General features: G+C 35.3%; 1 protein-coding gene and 1 pseudogene across 3 annotated transcripts in view; one reads left to right on the forward strand and one right to left on the reverse strand.

Moving 5' to 3' along the window:
* LOC122900720 (catenin alpha-3) overlaps positions 1-27,496 on the reverse strand; it is a 1,358,242-nt gene that overhangs the window by 254,420 nt on the left and 1,076,326 nt on the right. The window lies entirely within an intron of this gene.
* Positions 22,885-23,234, forward strand: LOC122898532 (annotated as a pseudogene).

A 27,496-nucleotide genomic window follows, 5' to 3' on the forward strand; every position in this document is an offset into this window, starting at 1 on the left:
CTTAGTAAAGTATTTTAAGAAGCTAGTTCTGATTAAGCTTCTCACTAAACGTATGATGAGCCAAAATGGATAGATTTAAAATACAAAACTAATTTACGATTGAATAAAATTTACATTTGTTGAGAATTTGAAACAAACATATGAGAAAGGATAACGTCCACTCTGTTTCTTTTCTCAGGTTTACAAGTGTGTACATCCTACTCTCTGCTTTCTGCAATGGTCCCGGTGACATGACTCTGCAGAGCACCTCATTATTCACCAAGAGAAGCCTATTTACGCTAGACCAACACTGGAAGGACCAGGTTAAGTAAATTTATGTTGAAAATCAGGCTCTACTCTGCCTTTTCCCCACTACTGAGGTGAAGAGAATACCTGCATATATTTTATATGTTATTCAAGTAACTCAAAGGTATGTGCTTTGTTGTAGGAGAAAAATTAATTTAATTTGCTGTATGAAGTACTACCAAAGACCTTTCTCTTAATGGTGTTACTGCACATGCACTTTAAAAATGACATTAAAGCACTTAGGTAGACTCCTTTGTATAAAGATTTATTTTAGATAGAACATCTCTAACAAAACTAGAAGGATCTCTATCATATTGGCCACTGATAAATGGAGCCTATAGATTTCACTGCAACTAGATATCACTAAGAATTAAAGAACAGAACAAGAGTTTTCCAGTATCATTTTCTTCAGATGACCCTTTATTTCCTCTATAGATAAACACTGCTGAAAACAGGTTCATTAAGACTTTTCCATCAGCCAAAAATATCTAAAATGTAATCTTTTAGCTGTTGTGTCATACACTACCAGTGACCCCCAAAAAAAAGAAAAAAGAAGAAGAAGAAGAAGAAAGACATTCTTACATTTAGGTAAGATTGTGAGTCCTTGATGACCTCATTGATGACATAAATAATATTATTAAGAAGAACGTTACTACAGGTGAATTTATTTGTAATGCCGTGATCAAATCATTTTGGAAGGTATGTGTACAATCTTGTTACCGTGTTTCTCTTATCAAGAGAATACATTTATTCAATGCCAGTAATATACCAGGTGCTGCAGCAGAAGTAAACCAGATGGTCCAAGAATTTCCACATGGGAGAGCAAACTTGGGCAAGTCTTTGAATGCACTTTACTTAAATCCTTCCTAATTTGCCACAAAAAACCGTCAACTGGAGTACATCACTGTGATAAGGCATAGTAAAATTAATAGAACATTATCAATATCTCCTCTAATTTTTATTGCTTGTGCTGCCTTGGGCAAAAGATTTATATTTTTAATAGTGAGACGAACATATATACAGAATGTTAACAGATTCTGAAAAAAGCAAAATCCTGCTGGGTGAACTCATGTTAGCTATGGCCACAGTAATGAAGTATAAATTAAGGTCTTCAAACCATTGTCATTAGTGTGTAAAAATATCTATCCACAACTATTGCCAATCTCCTTACACACACAGACACACTTAGCCACAGAGCATTGTCAGCAAAGATATTTGTGATAGTGAAAGCATTCTAAATCCTTCAAAGGAGGAAATTATTAAAAGGAAATCATATAATATTTATACAACAGAGTTCTATGTAGTTTTTAAAAGAATGGGGTTTATATTCAGGTTGCATATGGGAAAGGATACACATAATAAATCATTTAATGGCCGAAAGAAAGAATGACAGTTTAAGAAAATGTAGCAGGGGTAGAAGTTTTAAAGTCTATGCAGGCCAACCAGATAACATTAGTGAGAGAAGTAGGTGTCCAAGTCCAGATTCCCAAGAAAAGAGGATATGAAGCAAAGCTGAGATATTGAGACTTCAATTGCAAGGCAGGAAGCTTAGAGGGGAAGAAGAGCCATGGAAAATCAAGAGAGGCCAAGCAAAGCCAAGGTGGTATTTTACTAAGCTGGCTATGGCTTTGTGAAAATACCCAGTTGGTTGCTTGGCCAAAGGAGACATTTTCAGGGAGCCATATGGAATGACCAGGTCTCTACCTCACAGGAGGGAAAGGAGAGGGATATATGTGTTAATTCCTTGAGATCTCCTACCCTTCACTGATTCTCATTTGCATTAACCACAGGAATTAGGTCCCTAGCTTCCAGGTGGCATCACCTGGCCCCCTGGATGATGCCTGAGGAAAACCACATCCCATGCCCTGTCAAAGGATACTTTACATAAGAAAAGAAGTAGTAGGATGGGACTGGAAGAGATTATGCTGAGTGAAATAAATCAAGCAGAGAGAGTCAATTATCATATGGTTTCACTTATTTGTGGAGCATAACAAATAGCATGGAGGACAAGGGGTGTTAGGAGAAAGGAATTTGGGTAAATTGGAAGGGGAGGTGAACCATGAGAGACTATGGACTCTGAAAAACAATCTGAGGGGTTTGAAGTGGCAGGGGGGGGGTGGGAGGTTGGGGTACCAGGTGGTGGGTATTATAGAGAGCACGGATTGCATGGAGCACTGGGTGTGGTGAAAAAAATAATGAATACTGTTTTTCTGAAAATAAATAAATTTAAAAAGAAAAGAAAAGAAGTAGTAGAAAGAGCCAGAGACTCTATATCCAATAATTTAAGCAGGATTTTCCAAAGGAGTTGTGACTCCTGCCACATCGGCAGAAGCAACAAAGCTATTATAGCTCATTTCAGAGGTAGCCAAGCCCCAAAGCAAAGTTAGAATCTGAGGCAGATTCAGCTGCTGTGGTGGGAGTATCACTGGAATCCTCCATGAACTAGAGACCAAGGGCCAAGTAAACAAAGAAGTTGAGTGAATCAGAGCAGGCTCATAAATTGGATTTGTTATGTAGTTGGTAGAGCAAATTACAACTGACACTTATCCCCAATGATGGAAATGTAGTAAGGAATAGTAGAAAACCTGGGAGAATGCAAGATGGCCATGCAGCTACCCAACACTTAGAAAACTGTTACCATATGAGGATGTTGGCCCAATGTGTAAAGGCTGCATTAACTGGTACTTTAAATCAACACATAGAAAAGACATAAGACTTCTATTCTTCCTGGTCTCCAGAAGTCCAATGATAACTACAAGGTATGGTTTAAGGAGAAATTCTTGAAGTTTTTCACAAATAATTTTTAGTGACATTTTGATATCTGGGAATTATGAAAAAAAATAAAAGCCTAGTAATGACTTGCATTTTTGTGGGGTGATTTTCCTCTGAAATCAAATACCACCTTCTTATAAACCTCCTGACTTAAGATTAAAAAAAATAATAATAAAAAATAAAAGCTCTGTTTATCATCAACTTGAGAGGGTAAGAATTTGGTTCCGAGATGTCTGGAAAAAGTAACATACAAGAGAACTATACAAAGGAAACAACTCTAAGGAGGTAAATGGGAATTAAAAAAATCAGTAAGAGATTGGTTTTGTTTTGATTTTGATATTGATTTTTGGTAGGAGGTTAAAAACAGTGTTGAGAAAAAACTCTCCATCTTTGGAATCCCTTAGAGCTACACTAATTCTGTTTCTAATTCCTAAGCCTTTCTAAGGATTGGGAAAACAAATTTTACTAGCTCATTGTTTGCTTCCCTCTTTAAGGATAATTAAATTTCAGTTCTATTCTCTCGATTTGGTCAGGAACTGCTCAATAATTTTTCAATTTTCTCAAATTTTTTGGCATTTCTCATCTGAGACAACTTATTTCCCCAAATTCAGTTCTTTTGTATTATATATTATATATATTCTTAGATCTGGAAAGAAAGTAAATGTAATCTACTTATAATCTATCACCTATAATTAGAAGCAGGGCAGTCTCAATTTTAGGCAAATTCTCTCATGGAAGATTATAAGAGGGATGACTTCCTGACTTATTTGGTGAGTCAGTATAACTTGGGTAACAAAACCAGACAGGAAGAGAACAAGGAAATAAAATCATAGATGAATATTACACAGGTACACAACAAAACTATTAAATAAAACATCACTAGCAAATTGAATCTGCCAGAATGTAAATATAACACTTACAGGAATGTGAGATTGTTCAACATCAGATAATCGATCCAGAACTTTACCATATTCATATATTAAGGAAAAAATATCTATCTTCTCAATAGTAGTCAATAAAATTCAATATTAATAATAAATACCTTAGTAAATGTGAAATAAAAGGACACCTTCTTAAATTAATGAAAATTATCCACTTAAAAACTTATATAGCATATATACATACATAGAAAATATATACATTGTAAACATTGTATGAGGTCTTTAATCCCCTGCTTATTGTCTTCAGCACTTTAGTGAGAACAAATGTTGCTGGGTCTTATTCTTCCTTCTGAGGATTTTGAAGAAACATGTTTTCATTCATCTGGGCTTCTAGATGATCAATATGATAGAGATTATTTTTTCAACTGCTCTGTGAGTAAGTGTTAGTAGCCTACACTGGAGGATCAAATCTTTTTATCCTGCCCAACACAAAATTTTCTTTTTTAACCAAAGGGCTATTTCCATCATGTGAATAATGCTCCTTGCTGCCAACTTGACTCCCTACTTTCTTTTCTGGCCTGATTTTCAAAGTTGGCACAGTATCCTTGGCCTCCCTCCTTTGAAGAATTTGAATTGAAAGGTGATTCTAGCTACTCTTATCAAATCATTTAGCAGAAAGCTAGTGTAAGAAGTACCAGTTTTAAATGAAAATTCATTATGTTAAAAACATCATATTGTGTGGTGCCTGGGTGACTGAAGTGGTTCAGTGTCTGTCTTGAACCCAGGTCGTGGTTCCAGGGTCTGGAATGGGGCCCCACATTGGGCTCTCAGCTCAGTGGGGAGCCTTCTTCCCCTCTCCCTCTGCCTGCCTCTCCCCCTGAAAGCACTCTCTCTCTCTCACTCTCTCTCTCTGTCAAATAAATACATAAAATTTTTAAAATTAAAATAAATCATAATGCAATATGCTAAATTGTTCTTAACCTAATATCAAGAAATGCTAACTATCCAAATGAATATATCTCTCTTTTGGTAGCTGACTCAATTGTTGTTTGTTTTTTTAACCTCACAAAGGGAGTCCTATTTTGTATAATGATGTCAACACTCAAACATTTTTTTTTTAAGGTTTTATTTATTTATTTGACAGAGAGAAATCACAAGTAGATGGAGAGGCAGACAGAGAGAGAGAGGGAAGCAGGCTCCCTGCTGAGCAGAGAGCCCGATGCGGGGCTCAATCCCAGGACCCTGAGATCATGACCTGAGCCGAAGGCAGCGGTTTAACCCACTGAGCCACCCAGGCGCCCCAACACTCAAACATTTTAATGGGTCAAAAAAAAAATTCAGTGCCATATAGTGTCTCCTACTTCAAGATGAAATATCACCACAAATTATCTCAATGCACTTTGATCAGTTTATTCATTCATTCATTCATTCATTCATTTGGGAGAGATGGTGAGTGAGAGTTGGTGGGGGGATGCAGAGGAAGAAGAAGAGAATTTCCAGCAGACTCCCTGCTGAGTGCAGAGCCCCTTGAGGGGCCTAATCCCTTGACCCTGAGATCATGACCAGGGCTGAAACCAAGGGTGGGAAGCTTAATCCACTGAGCCACCCAGGTGCCCCTAATTAGTTTACTTTTTAACTATATATTTATGGATTCCACATGGACAAGAAGTGGGACTCAGATAAAATAAATTATCAACATACTTTCTACCATATAATTCAAACATTCCACTTCTGCGTACATATCAAAACCACCCGAAATCGGGGGATGCCTGGGTGGCTCAGTCAGTTAAGCTGCTGCCTTCGGCTCAGGTCATGATCCCAGGGTCCTAGGATCAAATCCCATGTTGAGCTCCTTGCTGAGAGGGGAGCCTGCTTCTCTATTTGCCTCTGCTGTCATTCTGCCTGCTTGTGCGCTCGCTCACTCTCTCTGACAAATAAATAAATAAATAAAATATTAAAAAAAAAAAAGAACTAAAATTGGGATCTAAAAGGAATATCTTCACTCTAATGTTCCTTGCAACACTATTCCCAATAGCCGAGATATGGAAACAATCTAAATGTCTATCAATGGATGAATAGATAAATAAAATGTAGATATAATAATGTCATATCACTTGCCTTAAAAAAAATAAAAAACAAACCTTAGTATATGTGGCAGGATGAGGGAACCTGGAAGATAGTCACAGAAGAACAAATACTACATTATTTGACTCATGACACATCTAGAAGAGAGAAACTCACAGAAGCAGAGAATAGAACAGTCATTGCCAAGGACTGAGGAGGGGGGGAAATGTGGCTTTCACTCAATGGATATATACTTTGTTATTCCAAATGGATAATTTATGGAGATCTGCTATAAAACACAGTGCTTAGAGTTAACAATCTTATACTGTACATTTAAAAATCTGTTAAGAAGGTAGATCACATGTTAGGTTTTCTTATCAAAATAATTAAAAAAATTTTTTTCCACAAAGTTTTAATGACCAAGACCCACTCAGAAACACATGTGTACACGCATATACCACCTCCTCCTCAACACACAGGTACTCATCTTGTCTCACAGAGGGTCAAGCCAGAACTGAATACCCAATAGATTGAGGGTGGTTTCCAGGAAGAAGAGAACATGTTGTAGAGGCAGGCTTCAGAATCGCTGGGACAATGTTTTACCTCAAACCCAGGGGGGATGGCAGAAAGGCAAGGATAAAATCAGAAGTAAGGGAATCTATAACCAAGGTCAATGGAATGAAGTGAATGGTTTCTGAAGCAAGAACAAAAGTAAAATAACCTGGAGTGATTACCTGACTACCAGTTCTTACAAGGGTTATATAAGTTTTGAGATAGGAATGGAGTTATTAAATACACTGAAGCAGTTTGAGTAAATACTGGCTAGTTTTTGAAATGATGATTTAAACTCTATGATGAAGTTCAGTATAAAATATGGATGAGAGTATCACAATCACTGGACTTCTCTTCAAAATTGCATTGCAAATGTGTCCAATAAAATTTTCTTCATGTAATTTCTAATTTATGACCATGGGCAGTCCTTTTATATTTCTGTTCAATCCTCCTATTTCTGAACTATGCACACAAATCACATCCCTGCGCTTAGAGTACTTTACTGAAATCTTGTTGTATTAAACATTACTCAGCATATAAAATCTAACTTAATAGCTGAGGTTTAGGCAGCATTTTGCTGTAAGGGAAAATTGCTTTACGTTGCAGTTTGTAGAAAACATTCTACCTATAATGATTAAAAGCCCCAAATCACCCTATCTTCCTCATGACTCCAGCATTTAGATTGGAATTTTTCTTATTATCCATTGTTACTGACACATTTGAAACCAGTGTTGCTAGCTCATATGACACCCTGAAACTCAGTTCCTTTAGTTCATTTACTATAGTGACTGACTTCTAACACCGAAATTATCACCCAGTGTTTCTCTGTCTTCAAAATTTAGACCCTTTTTAGGTGATATCAATTCCATTCTCATTAAACTTTCATGTCATCCAAGTCAAACTCTGTACATCACTTTTTTCTGTTAGCATTTGCTTCTCTAGCTTACTTCTGACTATACTTTATTCACTACACAGACTAAGATTCAGCTTCGTTCTGTCACCACTACCTTCCCTAACAGCCCGTCTTCCGAAGGTTCTTTCCCTCCTCTGCCACCCTCATCTATCTGATCTTCCCAGGGCTACCAGTCCTTAATCATAAATCATTCTTACCACCTTTTTAAACATTTTGTTCATTCATTTGGGAGACAGCGCATGAGCCTGCTGGGTGGGGAGTGACAGGTGGAAGAAGCAGGCTCCCCGCTGAGTAAGGAGCCTGATGCAGGACTGGATCCTAGGATCCTGGGATCATGACCTGAGCTGAAGGCAGATGCTTAACTGACTGAGCCACCCATGCATCCCCCCCCTTTTTTTTTTCAGTTTTAATATTTTTGGAAAAAGCTAGAAGAACTGCCCTGTTGTAACTTCTGATACCTAATTTCAACTGGGCTTTCATTCATAATTGGTATTCCTTTGTTTATTTTGTAGTGGTGTTCTTGGGAATTCCCTATAAGGCCTATTTTCTATCTCCTCTTTTCCATAAGCCAAAGCTGTGTTTTATTTCCTCTAAGCTGATGTTGATGGAAGACTTAAGCTATATGGTGTTACTTATTTCATCTATTATCTCCATTTTTAAAAATGATTGTCTCTGTAATACCCTTATTCCTCTCCACTGAATGAACATGTGTATTCCACTTTTTAAAGTTTGTTTTGTTTTGTTTTGTTTTCCCCCCTAGGTTGTTATAGATCCACTGTTATCTCAACCCTCTTGGTCATTTAAACTTCTCTGATGGTTTACCCTTACTTTTAATCAAAGAAAGCTATGGCCCCTACTTAAAAACTTCAAATAAATCATTGTTTAATGTTTAAATGATTCTCTCTTCTTTTTGGATTTCAAACTTCCAAAATCGCCTGTATTCCATATTACCATACAATCTCCCCTTAATCCCACTCATGTAAATTTAAATGTCCAGCAGTTTATATGATCAAACTTTTCTAATTTCCAGTTAAAACTTTGGTATACTTCAGTCTTCTTTGACTTTTTGTATCATATATCTTGCTATATTTCTTTCTTTCATTTTTTGGGTTTTGTTTTGTTTTCCTTAGAACGCTTATATACCACACCTTTGTTTCTTAATCTCATCTTCTGTAAGCACTCCTAAAGGTTCAAATCTTGACCTTCCTGGTAAAAACTTAAGGTCTTTGAAGGTGGTAGAAATTAATTAGCAAAAAATCTTATGCTAAAAGTATGTTGGATTTTCTCAAAAGGATGATATTTAGCAAGGTTCTTTCCCTTCAGTGAAGGCTTCTTTTGTACTTTATTAACAAGAGACATAACTATAAAAGAAGACCCCCTTTATGGGCCTTTAATGCTGAGGTCCAAGCTATAGCTCCTGAGAAATATCCAAAATTACAAGCAAAAGTTTGGAGTTTGGGTGAGTATCAACCTTACAGACTTTCTTCTAATGGAAAGTCCAAACTCTGGTGAAAAAATAGCATTATCACTACACATTTTGCAAGGTCAATAAGTTCCCTGAGAACAGAGAAAAGAATCACTATGGCATTAATTGAGTGAGTAAAGTATTTAAGTCAATGCCAAATAAATAAATAAAGGCAAAAATGAATTTTGAGTATAAAATCAGTAAAGCATAAATATAAACAATAATAAATAATGCTTCAAACGCCATTATCTTTCAGAAGGTACTATAAAATACACTAGTATAGTATTTTATAGGAGATAATATAAAAATGTTTCTGAATGGTGACAAGCCCATGCTTGTTGAAATGAGCTTCCTGGGTTTTCAAGAAGACATGGGTAACGCAGGGAGTGGTCCCACTTCTATGGAAACAAAACAATAATCATGGGAATAGCATAGAATAATCTTAGTGGATTAAAAAAAAAAAAGAGGTATGAGAGACATAACCACGAAGCAGAAACAATCTCAAAGGTTAAAACATCACCAAAGAATAATTCTCTGGCTTTGAACAATCTCCTTTGGAATTAATTTTTCCCCAAGGAGAAGAAGGAAAAAAAAAAAACCAAAACTCTCGTGACTAAAATTACTTTAATTTTATTAACCACCTAAAAAATTATGAACAGCAGGGGTTTCTAGACAAAAATAATATGCCCAGTTAAATCTGAATTTCAGATAACCCACAAATTTATTATATTCTTTTTTATTATATTCTTAATATAACTATTCATCATTTACCTGAAATTCAAATTTAAATTGATGTCTTATATTGTTATTTGTTAAATCTAGCTTCCCTAGAAAAACCTAACTGGTGAATGTTACTTGTGTTGATATTTAACTACTGCTGGTCCAACTCTCCAACCGTCAAGTCTGTAAGTTCTAGTAGGGACCATAATCTTTCATATTTACTATTATTATCTTCAGCATCTAAAACTCCAAATTCTAAGACAAAATTTGAAGATTTTAAAGTTAGGAAGGTAGGGCTAGGATCAATTTCACAGAATCACTTCCATTATTGTTTTTTAACAAAGTTACTAAGCATTAGTAGAAAACAAAAATCATTATCACATCCTGAAAGGTCAGTAAGAGCTCCTTCACAAAGAATAGGAGCTTGTAAAAATAATTACTTTAAATGAAAGAATGAAAATGAACCACTCATTGTTTTCTCTCTCTCCACTTCTTGGTTATGCCAAACAGCAGTCAAGTTTTTATCCTTGGTTGACAATACTATGTGGGAGCTGATAAAAGCAATCAAGCCATTTGAATTTCTTATTCAGACTCTCTCTCTTTTCTCCTTCCTCTCTCATTAGACAAAATAATGACCCAATTGCACTGATAAATCACAAAATTTTAGAACAGGAAGGGATGGAAAATATCAACCTTAACTCCTTTATTTTACAGATCAAAGGACTAGAGCTCTCATAACTATGAGTTCTTTCTGGATTAAAACCATTTACTAGTTCTGTGTTATAAAGGCTTGGTATGGTGTAAATATGCTTCAAGATTCTGCCTCAGGCTTCCCCTCCAGATGTGTATCTCATCACAATACTGAATACTGTCTCTTGGCACCTATTACAATACCCATAGGTGACCACTTTCTCCCTTGCATTCCCATCTGTTTATGTATGTATTATCAGTTTAAACATCTGTCTTCTCCTATTAGTCTGAATTATGTGATGTAAGGACCATAGCTTGCTCCTGCTGGAATTACTCATGCCTATTCAAGTGCCAGGGTACACAGTAGAAGCCCAAGAAGCTTTTGACAAATGAGGAAATATACATAATTAATGGCATAAACAATATCAAAGTTTAAGTACCGTATTTTTTTTTAACCAACCTATAGGACTGAACTAAAAACCTGTCAAAATTAATGTAAAAGTGGCAATAAATTTTGATATGAAATTTATCATAAATTGTGTCAGCAATCTCTCAATCTAACAGACGTGCTGAGACGCCTGCTCTAGAACATAAACAAAATTTTCTATTTTCCACTTTCCTGTCCACTAGTCAAATTTTATTTTCCTTCAGGTACAGTTTGAACATGTGGAATATTTCTTATTCCATTGTATATAATTTCTTTACTCCTACATTTTACAATTTTTCATCACACACACATATACACATATACTCACACTATTTTAATAAAAATGTGGATGAAGCATATTTTGGAACTTAAACATTTTCAAACAATCACATTGCTTCTATAATTAAACACACTGTAAATTCTCAATTCCTAATATAAGAGTGAATTTCTAGACTATAACTGAAGTGAAAACTAAGACTTGCTTTGTATGCAAGGTATAAAAAGCAAAAAAAAAATTATACTCAACATGTAAATCAGAAATTAGTATATGGTCAGATGGTAACTAGGCTTATTGTGGTGGCTATTTCATAATGTATATAAATATCAAATCACTATGGTGCATACTTGAAGCTAATACAATATTGTATGTCTACAATTCTATAAAATAAATAAATAAAAATAAACCCAAAAAGCTACTGAAGGGCAGAGAAGAAGAAGAAGAAGAAGAAGAAAAAGAAGGAGAAGAAATGGCATGGGTTATAATACGATTTTCTCTAATAAACACAATATAAACAAAATTTTCAAGTGACAAGGATATGTTAATTGATACATAATGGCATCATCATTTTCAAATTTTCTCATTTCATTTAGATTCAGGTGGTAAATAGATACAATAATACAGTTATCTACATGACCCGTCATTATGTGTGGATGGATTATTTATACATGTATTAACAGACCTTTTGTTAATTAACATTGAAGATGAAATATTATATAAAAATTGGTGATTCTTTTTATACATATAAGAGGTTATCTTTTATTTGCTATGTGTCAAGTACTATGTGCAAATTATGAAGATAAGCAAGCACACTGTTAATTTAAACCTCAGTAATCTCCAGAAAAATCAGTAATATTATTATCCCCAAGTTTGATTTAAAAAATAAAATGAAGAAATATAAATTCAACGGATATACTCAACTATTAAGAAAATGACTTTGGTGGGGGGGCACCTGGATGGCTCAGTCAGTCAAGTGTCACACTCTTGATTTCCACTCAGGTCATGATCTGAGGGTTGTGAGATTTAGCCCCACATCAGGCTCCATGCTTATTGTGGAGTCTGCTCGAGATTCTCTCTCTCCCTCTCCCTTCTCCCTTCAGCCTGCTCATTTCCTCTTTCACTCTCCCTCCAATAAACAAACAAATAAATAAATCAATCTAAAAAAAAAAAAAAACAAACTTTGGTTACATAAGTATTACTTAGAAAAATGGTGGTCACCTTTGAGTGACATATTTGTCACTATATTTGATTCCACACAAATTTAGTCAATTCACTAGGTGTAATCTCAATTGTTTATTTTGGTCAACACGCTTAGGGAAGATTTAATCCATTCTTCCTTTGGCCAATTATAGATGCCATGTATATGATTTAATAAAATAACAAATAAATATAACAACAATTTAGTAAATATTCCTGAGATGTCATCTCATAACTATTAGCTATTAGATGTAATTTTAAACAAACATTTTGAAAATCACTGTATCAAAGTAAGTGGTTTTCTTTTGGAAATCATGTATAAATGCCTATAAAATAAATGAATGAATGAAAATGACCTAATTTTCTGGGATATCTATGAAATAAATTTTTAAGTGATGACATTACCCATCTATTCATTAATTTGAATATTTAAAACAGAGTTATATTTTCTGGAAAATTGTTTTAGATGACTCAAAGACTCAAAAAATGTAAAGCTACCAATGTCTCAACATGCAAATAAAAAATGCAAACAAATGTGTTTGATGAAATCTGAGCAAAGGCCAAGTAATAGTTCTCAATTAATATATTTCATTTAATTTTCATTTTAAACATGCATATCTAAATTTGCATATTAAGTAATTTGCAAATATTTGACTATTTCATCTATACTCTGAAAGTTTTTTTTTTTTTTAATGATTTTGTTTATTTATTTGACAGAGAGACAGAGAGAGAGAGAGAAAACAAGTAGGGAGCCTGATGCAGGGCTGGACCTCAGCACCTGGGGATCATGACCCAAGCTGAAAGCAGATGCTTAACGTACTGAGCCACCCAGATGTCTCTACACACTGAAAGGTTTTATAGTTAAATTGGCCAATTAAAAAATTCTCCCCTTTGTAAAATAAAGGATTGGCTTATATTATGGGGTATTTCTATTAGGGGCATATATCTCAACATAACCTCTGTTGTTCAAGTAATAAAAGAATCAGAATAACCAACAGCTGCCAACATGCACAGTCTGGACTTTTAAATACTGTCTACTTAAAATATATATCTACTTTACTACATCTAAATTTTTAATATAATCCACAAAATAAAATTATAAATTTGTGGTTTTAATATTTTTAAAATTCAAGTGTAATTAACATACACTGTTATCTTAGTTTTGGGTATGCAATATAAAGATTCAATGATTCTATACATTACTCAAGCCTCATCAGGATAAATATACTTTTAATCCCCTTTTTCTATTTCATTCATCCCCCCAACCAGTTTGTTGTCTGTATTTAAGAGTCTGTTTTTTTATTTGTCCCTTTTTTTTTCTTTTCTTGGTTTGTTCATTTGTTTTTGTTTTCCTTTTTTCTTAAATTCCACATATGAATGAAATCATATTATACTTGTCTTTGTGTGACTTATTTCACTTAGTATTATATTTTCTGGGTCCAACCATGTTGTTACAAATGGGAAGATTTCATTCTTTTCTGACTAATATTTCATTATATATATATATATTTATATATTTTTATATATATGTATGTATATATATATATATAGTTTTTACCTATTCATCTATAAATGGACACTTGAATTGTTTCCATATTTTGACTATGTAAAAAATGTTGCAGTCTTTTCAAATTAGTGTTTTCATTTTCTATGGGTAAATACCCAGCAGTGGAATTACTGAATTTTATGGTAGTTTTATTTTTAATAAAATAAAATTATTATTATTTTTTACTGTTTTCCATAGTGGCTGCATCCATTTGCTTTCCCACCAATAGTACACGACGGTTCCCTTTCCTTCCCATGTTGGCCAACACTCTTTTTTTTTTTTTTTGTCTTTTTTATTCTAGCCATTCTGACAGGTGTAGAGTGATATTTTATTGCAGTTTTGATTTGTATTTTCCTGTTGTTTAGTGATGTTAAGCATCTTTTCATGTGTCTGTTGGCCATTCATATGTCTTCTTTAGAAAAGCATTTATTCAGGTTCTCTGACCATTTTTTAAATTCAGATCATCTGGGTATCTTTTGCTGTTGAAGTCTTTAATACTTCTTAAAGGTAGCCTCTTGGAAGATGAAAGGATGTGTATGTATATTCAGCTGACACATACTTTCTCAGAACTCATATATTTTGGTGAGTGCAAATAAGTAACATCTAACCACAACTCACCTTAAAGGAAAAAGGAATATAAGACTAGACAAGGAAGAAAATAAGCTTCCCTTATATATAATTTATAATGCTATTATTAATATATATTGTTCTAAAAGGTATATATTTTGATCCTTAAAGGTCATGCTGTGATTTTAAGACAATTCTGAAATTATATTATATTATATTTCATGGGGAAAAAATGTATCTAGGCACTCTGAGGAGGAACTATTTTATTGTATGGGGTTGGTATACTTTTGTATAATATGCAACTAAAGAGAGCAGTTTCTTTTTCTCAGAGAAGATTATTGAAAATAGACAATGTATTATTCCCCCATGTCCAAGATATCTGGATAGGCATGAAATAAGCTAGAGAATCTTTTCCAAAATGTTATGCATCCCTTAACCACACATATTGCTCTCATGTTAGTTTGGGTTTTTTTTAAAAGCTTTTTTGTTTGAAATTATTATTATTTTTTTTAATTTCTTTTCAGCGTAACAGAATTCAATGTTTTTGCATCACACCCAGTGCTCCATGCAATCCGTGCCCTCCAGAATACCCACCACCTGGCTCCCCCAACCTCCCATCCCCTGCCTTTTCAAAACCCTCAGATTGTCCAATTTCCCTCAACTCCCTTCTCCTCTCCATCTCCCCATGTCCTCCATGCTATTTGTTATGCTCCTCAAATAAGTGAAACCATATGATGATTGACTCTCTCTGCTTGACTTATTTCACCCAGCATAATCTCTTCCAGTCCCGTCCATGTTGCTACAAAAGTTGGGTATTCATCCTTTCTGATGGAGATATAATACTCCATAGTGTATTCTCATGTTAGTTTTACCTTCAAAATAAGGCCATCTTTCGGACATGGCATAGATTTATCTATTTTGTCAAAAGCAATGTTTAAAAGTGATGCCTTTTACCTCATGAAACTAACCATGGCAAGAACTGAGAAATGGAGTAGGCAAGATGTTTACTGAATATACTGATTTATTTAGCTCTATTTTTAAAATTTTTTTGAAGATTTTATTTATTTATTTGACAGACAGAGATCACAAGTAGGCAGAGAGGTAGGCAGAGAGAGAGAGGGAAGCAGACTCCCTGATGAGCAGAAAGCCCAATGCATGGCTCGATCCCAGGACCCTGGGACCATGACCTGAGCTGAAGGCAGAGGCTTTAACCCACTGAGCCACCCAGGTGCCCCATAACTCTAAGTATCTTAATTGCTTTTTGAAATACATGAGTTCAGATGTTTTTTAAAATGAGGGCTGGTGGTGATCATCTAGCTCTCACCATACTATTGTGCTCATTTGGATTGAAATGGTGTTGCAATGCCCAAATCACTATTTTTAAAGTAATTTTCTACCTGATGTATTTGTTCACATTAATAAAAAATTATTTTGCCGTAGTCATTTATAGCCGCTGAAACAGCAAAACGCAAGCTAGTCTAAGATGATCTAATTTGTACTTGCCACCACAATATTTCTTCCAGGCATAATCAGCTACTCTGTCAGCATCAGTGAACCTCCTCTCTGTATGTTTAATGAGAAAATGTGGAGAAAGAATATCAAAAAATATTTTTATCAGGGCTCAATTTTCCATCCCACTTATAGTTTCAAGATTCCTAGGCAGTAGATGAGGCTCAGGCAAAGGTGAAAAGCAGCTAATGATTTTGGTTTCTCATTTCTGGAGTAAGAACTAGGTAGATAGATGGAGAGGGGAAATTGTATAGGATTTAGTAATTCTGTAGTTATTCAAACACAGGGAAGAAAAAAGAAAAGAATTTTAAACCCGCCAATGTCTTTCCCTTTACATATTCACAGGAAATAGATTACAAAGACAAAATATACCTGCAAATGATATTGAATTTTATGAGCATTCCTAGACTGATAATATCCTAGAACAATATAGCAAAGCTTAGCTAAATCATTATATAATTGTCACTAAATAATAATAATTAAAATAAATAGCATTTATAGAGTACTGTGCAGTTTCCAAATTGCTCAGATACATACATCATTCTGTATTTATATCATCCTTAGCAAACACATAAAAACCAAATTTCCCCAGGATGTTTTAAGGAAGAAAAAATGTTTAATCAAATCAATTTGGAAATTTGTACTTGAAGGAATTTAAAAAGGTGAGATGCATATAAAAAGACTATATATTACTAGAAAATAGAGTCAGTTTATATTGAAAGGTAACTTCTTTCTTTCTGTATTTTGTTCATGTGTATTTGAACAAAATACATTTGTTTTGTTTAACTATGTGATGAAATACCACTACTTGCCTCGCATACACCCCACATACTTCACATTTCCACATAAGCACCATTGTTCCTATATTACGAGAATTCTCCTCTCCCAGGCACAGAGGCATCAATGCCCAGGGCATACAAGACCAGGTGGCTTGAGTTCCCTGCATTTCAATACTACCTGGGCCCCTACCAAGACCACCCTGAGAATATTCAGTGGAAAGCTGCTATGCTTTCTATGCAAATGTATATTTTTGAAAGTTCTCCAACCCCATCTTCACCTTCTCAGGAGGTGGCAATATTTAAACTGCAGTTTAAAGGTCTGTATATGTCAATGAGTAAAATATTGTTGCAGTTAATGTAATAACATAATTTCTGGTATGTCATACATATTTATGCATTCAGTTAATAAGTAAAGACCCTACTTTATCCCAGGCACTGTTCTATGATTCGGCTATATGTATATGGAGGGAAAAAAAACTGCTACTGAGGGGAAAGACAAAAAATGTAATGGATGGGGACACCTTGGTGGCTCAGTTAAGTGTCTGCCTTTGGCTCAGGTCATGATCCCAGGATTCTGGGATCAACCCCCACATCAGGATCCCTGCTCAGTGGGGAGCCTACTTCTCCCTCTGCCTCTGCCCCTGCTCATGTTCTCTCTCTCTCTCAAGTAAATAAATATTTTTAAAACTATAATGAATGAGTAAATGTCTGATAATTTATAAGGAAAGAAATGTTATAAATTGCAACAAGGTAAGAAGAATGAGTGTGCAGAATTTTAAATAAGGAGATTAAAGTACATCTTATCAATAAGGTACATTAAAAGAGAGGTGAGGGGGATGAGGGAGAGGTGCATGCATACATCTGGAATAAAAAAAATGCAATTCAAAGAGAACTGGTATTTCCAAAGCCCTGCAGTGTGATCATACTTGGCATGTTCAAGAACTATAAAAAAGGTCAGTGTGAAGAAGTGGGCAGATAGAAGGTAGAAGATGCAGACATTATAGGTGTCTTACAGGACAATATGTTTTAAAAGGCATGAGAAAAACAGAAGAGTCAGAGATAAGCCCATTTTCCATATCTCCATATTTTATAGTAATAAGTTAGGTTCTGTTTACAGATTGGTACTATATAGTAAGCCATGTGGACTCAGGAAAACAAATATGTGTTTCTCATGCTTGGTTGAAATACGTATATGTTATGGCAAATATCTATGCATTTTCTGTATGATATAATAAACATTTCAGTCTATACTCTAACCAACTTTTATATGAGAGTAAGAGAGACAAAACAGAGAGAGAAAGAGAGAGAGGGAGAGAGAGACGTAAAACAAAAATATGTAGTAGCTAAGAATGCTTTTCTCTAACTTTGTGCCCTTTTCTGGCTCTTGAATCTTGAAAACACAGTCAAATACATTACCTAATATAGATTTGTAAGAAAATTCATCTAGCATATAACATCTAAGATGTGTTAAGTTCATTTTTAATTGATTGCTTAAAGTAATAGCATTGTACAAACCAGCTGGAGTAAAATGAGAATAAATATGAGAAAGGATCTTCAGGCACTGAAAAACAACTGTGCCATGTATGGGTAGAAAAAGCTTAGGTATGCTAGAAAGCATGAAATATGCAACTGCTATAGGAGAAAAATAATCATGATCCTTTAGTAATTTTCTATAATTCAGTAAAGCAAACAAGATAATAAAAACATCAGATTCATAATTTTAACTTAGTGAAATAAGCCTCAACTAGGTCAAAGGTTCTTGCATTACAAATAAAGGGGTACAAATTTTTTATTCTGATAAGGAAAAAATCTCTAGTTATTACACTATTTCTTAGGCTCAGCAATAAAAAAGAATTTCTATAGAGGATGGCCAATTTCACAATTTCAGGGAGAAGGTACTGAGTGGATATGAATATTTCTTTTAATCAATGCTTAAAATTTTATCTTTAGCTTAAATGTATATATTTTTTGGTACACTTATTTTCACAGAGATTTACATTTCCTTTAAAACTGCACAAACTACAACATAATATGTTTTTTTTATAATGCAGATAGGATATCAGTGTGTCCTGTACATATATAAAACTATAATAAGCAGATGGGGTAACAAAAACAAAAAAAACCAACATAACTGAATAAGGTTCACAAAACAATTCACACAGAGTTTATTTATAAAATGTGTTGAAAACGAGATCTCACTGAAAATGATAGAATTATAATATCTCTCTAGAACCCAAGCCGCTTGGTAAATGCAGGAAGCCACGTTCTTGGGTGGGTTACCCCCAAGAAAATGTTCTCAGATGTTAACATTGTAGAAAGAACACTTCCCATAAACAAGAGAGCTCTCTGGGGGCATCTACAGGACTAAGTGGTAACTTTCAGGGAAGCAACGGTTTGGGAACTTTCGGTCCGCTGTATCATTAATGAATTGCCTGATTTATAACCAATGTAAATTTGGAGCTGGATCCCTTCCCAGAATGCTCCCAAGCAGCAGCAACACCATCGACACAGAAAAAGACAGCAGTTTGAGGAATTAAAAAAATTGAAGTTTTGGCCAAGGCATGAAGATATAATGGATCCTGAGTTCCAAAGGGAGAGCCAGACCTCATGGAGAATATAAAAAGTGAAACAGTAAAAATGAATAATGTAACACTTCAACCTTCACTACACCAAAGCTCCAAGCGGCTCCAGATATGGGGACAGCAGACATGGGCAGCATCTGTGAAGGGATTTAGGGAGAGGGTGTGCAGTGAGTAATCCCTCCCACACCAAAAGGGAAGAATGGGAAGGTGAAACCAGAGTAATCGAGGGCTACAGCGTTCAATGCTGCATTGTTGTGAAGGTTTCAATTTAGTATTTGCATAAATGTATTCATTAATGTTTAGCTTTCTCTCAGGAAAATATCATTAGAACAAGAATGACAGGTTTTTTTATTTTGTCCTATGTTGTACAAATTGCTCCATACAGCCAATAAGTGTATCATTTATCACAATCCCTTTGCAAATTTTTCATTCAAATAGCTTTAAGAATAAATATATACATATGTATATGTACATATATATTTTTTAACTTAATTAATTAATTATTATTATTATTATTATTATTATTTTGAGGAACCTGGGTGGCTCAGTTGGTTACATCACTGTCTTTGGCTCAGGTCATGATCCTGGAGTCCTGGGATCAAGCCCCATATCAGGCTCCCTGCTTCTCCCTCTGACCATCCCCCGCTTCTCATGCTCTCTCTCAAATAAATAAATAAAATCAGAACAATTTTTTTTCTGTTAGGGAGTTTCTACTTATAACTTCATAGAATATTTAGATTACCTTTAGACAAAAAAATACTTATTTAATGTTAGGTATCCTCATAGCTGCAGATGAAGGAAAGTGATCCTCATAAATTGTAATGCCCCACATAATATTCCAAATGTCTTTACTTGCTTTGGTGTATTTGATACAAATTACAGATTTTAAAAATTAAAAAGAAAATAGTAATTTATTCATATATCATACCAGCTAAGATAAATTAAGAAGCTATATTATTTATATGTCAGGGAAATTTTGTAATATTGTACTAGTACTTAAAATAGATATAAGATGATTTCCAGAATAATTTTATTATTATCTTATAATTGAGTATGAGCTAAGCTGATGAGAAGAAATATTGAAACCATCTTGTAAACATTAGTAATATTAACCCACTTTGGCCTCCTAAATCACTTTCGGACTCACTCATCACAGACCATGAACTAATTTAAAACTCCCAAACTTTTTAATGCAGAGCATTTCCAAGTGCCTACAGCTGTAAAACGCATTTCAGGAAGAAAGAAGTGACGAAATGCCCAATTCACAATAATGGGTTTAATATGTAAGAAATGGCAGTCTACTGCTTTGCAAAGCACATTTTCTGCTTTGGCCCTTGGCCATATTTACCCAAATTTCTTAGGGGGATTTTTTTTTTCCTTCCTTAGAATTGCTTCATGAAAGTAGAATTCAAGAAATTATTTTAAGAGTCATTTAAAATGGGAAATCAGCAGAAAGTGGGCTTTTGGTTGATAGCAGCCAAAAACATTGTAAGGAGCATTGGAGGCTGTGTAATTTTGAAAGGATTGTGTTTCTATGCATTGTATTCAGTAGTCTACATGAGCAACAGCGATAAGAAAAAAAGATTTAGCAGACTCTATTGCCTGCGATGCTGGCAGTCTGCCAAACTCACAGAGGTAGCAGCTATTCCACCTCTTTGTCTTCAGAGTTAACATTACCCTTCGCCTGCTAAATAAAACAAAACGTGCCCATTGAAATCTGCAGCATGAAGTCACACCCACTTAAGTTGTGCTTACTTTTCCTTCATACAAAATATTTGTGTATCTGCTAGCAGGAGGTTAAATCCTTACCTAGCATATAAATTGTAGAAAATACCATGTTAATTGCTGACATGACAATAAAGACATAAAATCTCAGTTAAGTGTATTTTATTATATTGTTTGCATCTGACAGTAAATTGATATAGTTACATTAAATCTACTTTTGCTGCATTTATATATACACATTGATACATATATGAAGAGAGAGAGGTGGGGTGGGGGGTGGGAGCATGCAGCCCAGAGAGTTTAGGACAATGTATTCTTCATTGTTTTAAGAAATAAGGGTTGCTTCCTATCTTTTATTGTCCCTTATAATACAAGTGTTTGGTTAGGCTAGTTTCTAATTTTCTATCACATGACTTATCATTTAGGTATTTCAGGAAAGAGAGAAAGAGAATACATATCATCCAATTAGTGGATTTTCTGAACATAGAGTGAGGAGAAAAGAGTATGACATATTAAAAGAGACATATTGTCTCTTTGGAACAAGAAATCTATTTGTTTGAGGAACTGAGCAACGTCCTAAAAAGGAACTCATTCTCTGTGAAATAGAAGTGGTATGCATAATCTGTCCAAAAATGCAGGTGGGTTGCCCAAGGGGAGAGGAGATTCTCAGTATATAGTGTGATGATTTCCCTTGAAGTAGCCCCACCTGATTCCCTATAGACTTGTGACTCATGAGTGAATCTTCAAAAAAAGGGACACTTTATATTGTTGTGGAATGTAACTCAATACTTGAAAGGAACAGAAGGAAAGAAGGCTCTCTTTCCAATGTGGCTTCAGTATCCACTGGAATCTGATGTGCACAGAGTGATGGGCAAGAAATGATGGAGGGGCGCCTGGGAGGCTCAGTGGTTAACGCCTCTGCCTTCGGCTCAGGTCATGATCCAGGGTTCTGGGATCGAGCCCCGCATTGGGCTCTCTGCTCAGCAGGGAGCCTACTTCCTCCTCTCTCTCTGCCTGCATCTCTGCCTACCTGTGATCTCTGTCTGTCAAATAAATAAATAAAATCTTAAAAAAAAATGATGGAGTAAAGGAACTGACAGGAGGAGATAGTACTCAGAAAATGTAGCATGACTTCAGCATGGCTGAATGGATGGCTACCATTATGAGCCAGTGCAAAACAGAACGTTCATGAATGAATGTGAGGGGAAACAGTAGCAGAGGAAAATATAGGTGCTGAGTTACTGTTTATTCAGTGTTTAAGCCAATATAGGCAATGCATTATATCCTTCACAAACATTATTTCATTTGATCCCCATAGTAAGTCTTTAAATTAAGTATTATAATCCCCATTTTGCACATGAGGCACGTGATTACTTAAGAGCAGATATTTTAGGGGCGCCTGGGTGGCTCCGTGGGTTAAGCCTCTGCCTTCAGCTCAGGTCATGATCTCAGGGTCCTGGGATTGAGCCCCACACTGGGCTCTCTACTCAGCACGAGTCTGCTTCCCCTTCTCTCTCTGCCTGCTTCTCTTCCTACTTGTGATCTCTGTCTGTCATATAAATATATAAAATCTTTTAAAAAAGGAGCAGATATTTTAAAATGTATCATCGTCCTTTCATACTTGAAAACATGCAATGATTCCATCTCTAAGGGCTGAGGAAATGAAAGTGTTGGATTGTAAATCATTATTAGAAGAACAAAAGCAGGAAGTGATGACATTAATAAGAAGTTATAAGTAGAACAATATATATATGGTAACTCTTTATACACACTCCTAAAGTGGTAGCAAAGAGAGACTGTTAGTTGTATTTCAAGAAAGACACGGTCCGGCTGCAGTGGAGCTCTATCTACCCAGAGTTTCTGATGCTGCTCCTGATTCCCTGCTGTCCACTCTCAATGAGAAACAAGTGGGTCAGGAAGCTGCACCATAGCCATGGCTTTTAAAGGTCAGGGAAGGAAACCTGTGCAACCAGACGTGGGCATTCACTGAATTAGAATGACTCCAGCAGCAGCAAGGTAATTTTCAGAGAAGTTATGCCCTAATTTGATGAGAGGGAATAGGGAAAGAATCTCCAAGAGAAAGGACCAGACCAGACGCCCCAAAAACTCTGAGAATCACTATAGGAAAAACTTCTTGTAGTGAAGATTCTAAGACTTGGTATCATTGTGAGGATCCACAAATGACTCATTGACTTGCACCGTCCCTCGGAGATTGGCAAGCAGATTATTTCCATCCCTACTGAGCCAGGAGTGGAGGTTGAAGTCACCACTGCTGATACTTAAATCAACCTTTTTAATAAATTAATTATCAGTTGCTTAAAGAAAAAAAGATTCGAGATGAAAATATAATGACACTAAATAAGATCATTTGAATAACATAAGAGCAGGGACCAACAGTTTAGATAAGTATCAAAGACATGTCATGACTACACCCAAAAAGGAAAATCAATGTTTCAATAATGCCACCCCCAGATTATGGAGATGAGCACTGGGTGTTGTATGTAAGTGATGAATCACTAAAAGCTACTCCTGAAACCAATATTGTACTATATGTTAACTAACTAGAATTTAAATAAAATTTGAAACAAATGAACAGACAAAAAGAATGCTACCCTTTGGTAAGAATAACACAAGCTGTAAGTTACGGATTGACAATTAAATTCTGGAAGGACTTCACTCTCTGTTCTGCCCTTCCCACACTATCCCTTCACCCTTTTTTTGGGTACAGATTTGAAAAGTAAGAATAATGCAAGGAAAGGTAAAATCTTAAGATTTTACCTAAGATTTTACCTATACTTTCACGTTCAGGTGTTTTCTTTCTAGCCTCTGTGTGCAATTTCTGTCATCACAAATTATCCTAACAAATTAACGGGGATCCTCTAAACTAATAAAAAAAGGTTAAGCAATTTATCCATAGTTAGTAGGTAACAGAGGTGGGATTTGAAAACTGTCTGATTTGAAGAGCCATGCCTTAATTTTTAAACTTTTATTTTGAAATACTTATATATTTACAGGAAGTTGCAAGGTAGTACAGAGCAGTGCCATGTACCCTTTACCCCTTACCCCTCAATGGTTACATTACACACAACTACAGGGAACACGAGGGAACTACCATTGGTGCAAAGTATGTATGTGTTTTCATGTTATTTATCCCATGTGTAGATTCATGTAATCACCACTATAACCAAGAGACAGCACTATTCCATACCACAGAAATTTCCTTCAGACTACCCTTTCAGAGTTGCACCCATTCTCTCTTCTTGACTGTCTCTAAATTCTGGCAACCGTTAATCTGTTCTCCATTCTGTATTTTTATTTCAAGAATCCTGTAAAAGTGGAATCATATAGAATGCAGCTTTTTGAGATTGACTTTTTTTTTTCACTCAGGATAATGCCCTGAGGTTTATTCAAATTGTTGCACCTCTTAATATTTTGTTCTTTTTTATGGGCAAGTAGTTTTCCACAGTATGGCTAAATCACAGTTTGCTTAACTAATCACATGAATATTTTGATCATTTCACTTTTTGAACATAGCAAAAATCTTCTATAAAAAATTAAGTATTTATTTTTGTGTAGACTTTAATTATCATTTCTCTGAAATTAATTTCCAGAATGTAATTGCAGGATTATAAGATAAGCATATATTCAGCTTTTTTTTCTTTTTACCAAGAAATTGTCATTTTTTTCCAGAATAGAGAGCCTTGTTTTAGCCACTCTATTTTAGTGCTTCCTAAATTTAAACAAACCACATCCATTGTAGCTGTGGTATCCAGCCTTTAATATGGTCTCCAGTGATCCTTGCCTCTTCCTGGAATCTACAACCTGGTGTGATCCCCCAGGGCTAAAAGATTATGACAGAAGTAATGGTATATACTTCCAAGATTAGTTTTTTTTTTCTTCTTTCTCTCTTCTCTCTGTCTCATTCTCTCATCATTTGTTCTAGAAAAAGCCATGTTGTGATAAGCCCTATGAGAGAAGCCCAGTGGTTAAGAACTGAATCTCCTTCCAAAACCACATAGGAGAACTTAGGAGTGCATTCTTCAGTCCCATTTAGGTCTCCAAAAATGATAAACCTGCCCAATACCTTGACTGTAACCTTATCTGATATCCTAAGCCAAACTTAACCAGCTTAGGAATCCAAGATTCCTAACACACACACACACACACACACACACACACACACACACGTGAAATAATAACTATTTTTTTAAATTTTTTTTTTAAGATTTTATTTATTTATTTGACAGAGAGAAATCACAAGTAGGCAGAGAGGCAGGCAGAGAGAGAGAGGAGGAAGCAGGCTCCCTGCTGAGCAGAGAGCCCAATGCGGGACTCGATCCCAGGACCCTGAGATCATGACCTGAGCCGAAGGCAGCGGCTCAACCCACTGAGCCACCCAGGCGCCCAATAACTATTTTTTTAAAAAGCTGTTTTTGTGTGCTTCAACATGCAAACATAAATAGCAAATAAATATTTCTATATAATAGGTATAATGCTACAGTAATAAGTACTTTAAATATGACTGTGGTTTTAAAAGTAGGTATGCCATGTTGCGTGAGCTGAAAAAACTTCAGGGATTTTGAGATTAGGTTATACAGAACTGTAGCTTCTCTTTTGTGTTCCTCTCTCTCTCTTTCTTATCACTTGCAGTGGGAAAAGACATGTTGTGAGCAGCCCATATGGCAAAGGACTTAATCCTACTGTCAGCAGCAACATGAGCAATCATAGAACCATATTCCTGAATCCCAATCAAGTCTTCATATACTCTAACTCTGACCAACGCACTAAAACCTAATGACACAACCTAAACCAAAACCATCCAGCTAAATAATTGCAGCATTCCTACAGAAACTGTGAGATAATAAATGTACTTTCAAGCCATTAAGATCTAGGGTTGTATGCTATGCAGTAATAGAAACTACAATGTATAGTTACTCATAAGACTTAAGAATAAAGAGATCCACAAATAGAGAAGCATGGATAAGATTTACCAGATGCAGAAATAATTTGGGAAAATTTCTATAAAATTGTTCACATTTTAAACCCAGATGTCCATGATATTGTCTTAGAAAGACATAACTAGATTGTGGTTATAATTTGGAGAATACATCTTTAACACACTGCAGTTTACCCTCTTTGAGTAAAACAAAAATGGTCATTAGTGTGTTTCTTGCACTGTTCAGGAGAGCAAACATCCTGACCAGGTAGTGCGAATTGACTTGGCCAATGATTCTCCCTATTGAAGGTAACATAAAATTGATGATGCTATGTCATCCAGTCAACTCTGGCTCTGATCGCACATTCACCAAGCCACCTTCTAATTATAAACTGGCTTAGTACACAAATTTCCTAGAGGAAGAGAAGTTCACTAGCTAATTGGTATTATTTCTAAGCTACTTCCCTTCTGTGACCAAAATAATAAATAAATATTCAATTTAACTGTTTTCAGTTTAAGTGTTTTGTGGCCATGTTAGCAAAAACCAGTTAGCATAATCCTGATCAGTTTCTGCGTGCCCTGAAAAAATGAGTTTGTTAATCTTTAAGTCCAAAGAACATGATAACTACACTCATCTTAACAATTAGTGAGCTTGCCTCTGATCTCCATAAGATCATCTCTGACTTATCTCGTTCTACATTCAATACTACTATTTCTTTTTTATATTTTTTTTTATTTTTATTTATTTGACAGACAGGGATCACAAGTAGGCAGAGAGGCAGGCAGAGAGAGAGAGCGGGAAGCAGGCTTGCCACTGAGCAGAGAGCCCGATGTGGGGCTCGATCCCAGGACCCTGGGACCACGACCTGAGCGGAAGGCAGAGGCTTCAACCCACTGAGCCACCCAGGTGCCCCTCAATACTGCTATTTTTAAATTTCACCATGTCATTTATCTAACCAAACAGCACTTACTAGTAGCTTTCAGGAAAATATGAAAATAATTCCATTGCATTTTTTACAAAACAGCTGAGTGAATAAATGATGGGTCAGATAAATTTGTGAATCCCAAATTCAAAGGAGACATTTTGATTGTATTAACAAGGCAGCATAACAAGCCAGTGAGAATGGTATGGGCACCTTATGGCATAATGTTTTGTGTGGTATATGCTTCAGTTTTGTCAGCCAAGCACAATTTTACAAAGACCTTGTATTTAGAATCACAATGCTTGAAAGCAATCATTCTGCATTTGGGGATTTGCCTTAAGAGAGACAGAAGGCCGGAGGCTTCTGGGTTGAGTACAAATTACAGAAGAAAAAGAAAGCCTTGCATCTTTTATGACCTAGGTTACTGTCCAATCAATGGGTCATTGGACCTTTATCATTTTAATTAAAATTGGTTCACTTTAATGACATAAAATATGTTGATTTGAGCTATTCTTTTCAGAGTCTTGAAAATTTTGCTAGAAAGTAGTAGTCTCCACCTTTCTCATGGTACCTATCGATTCTGTTTACTCTTTTGCTTTTGTCCTGATTCCTGTTTTCTTTGATTTTTATGTCAATATGACTTTTTCTTTTTATTCTTTCTCCTTAGTAATTTTATGAAGATGACA

The sequence above is a fragment of the Neovison vison genome, chromosome 2 (genome assembly GCF_020171115.1).
Source record: "Neovison vison isolate M4711 chromosome 2, ASM_NN_V1, whole genome shotgun sequence".
NCBI lineage: Eukaryota > Metazoa > Chordata > Mammalia > Carnivora > Mustelidae > Neogale > Neogale vison.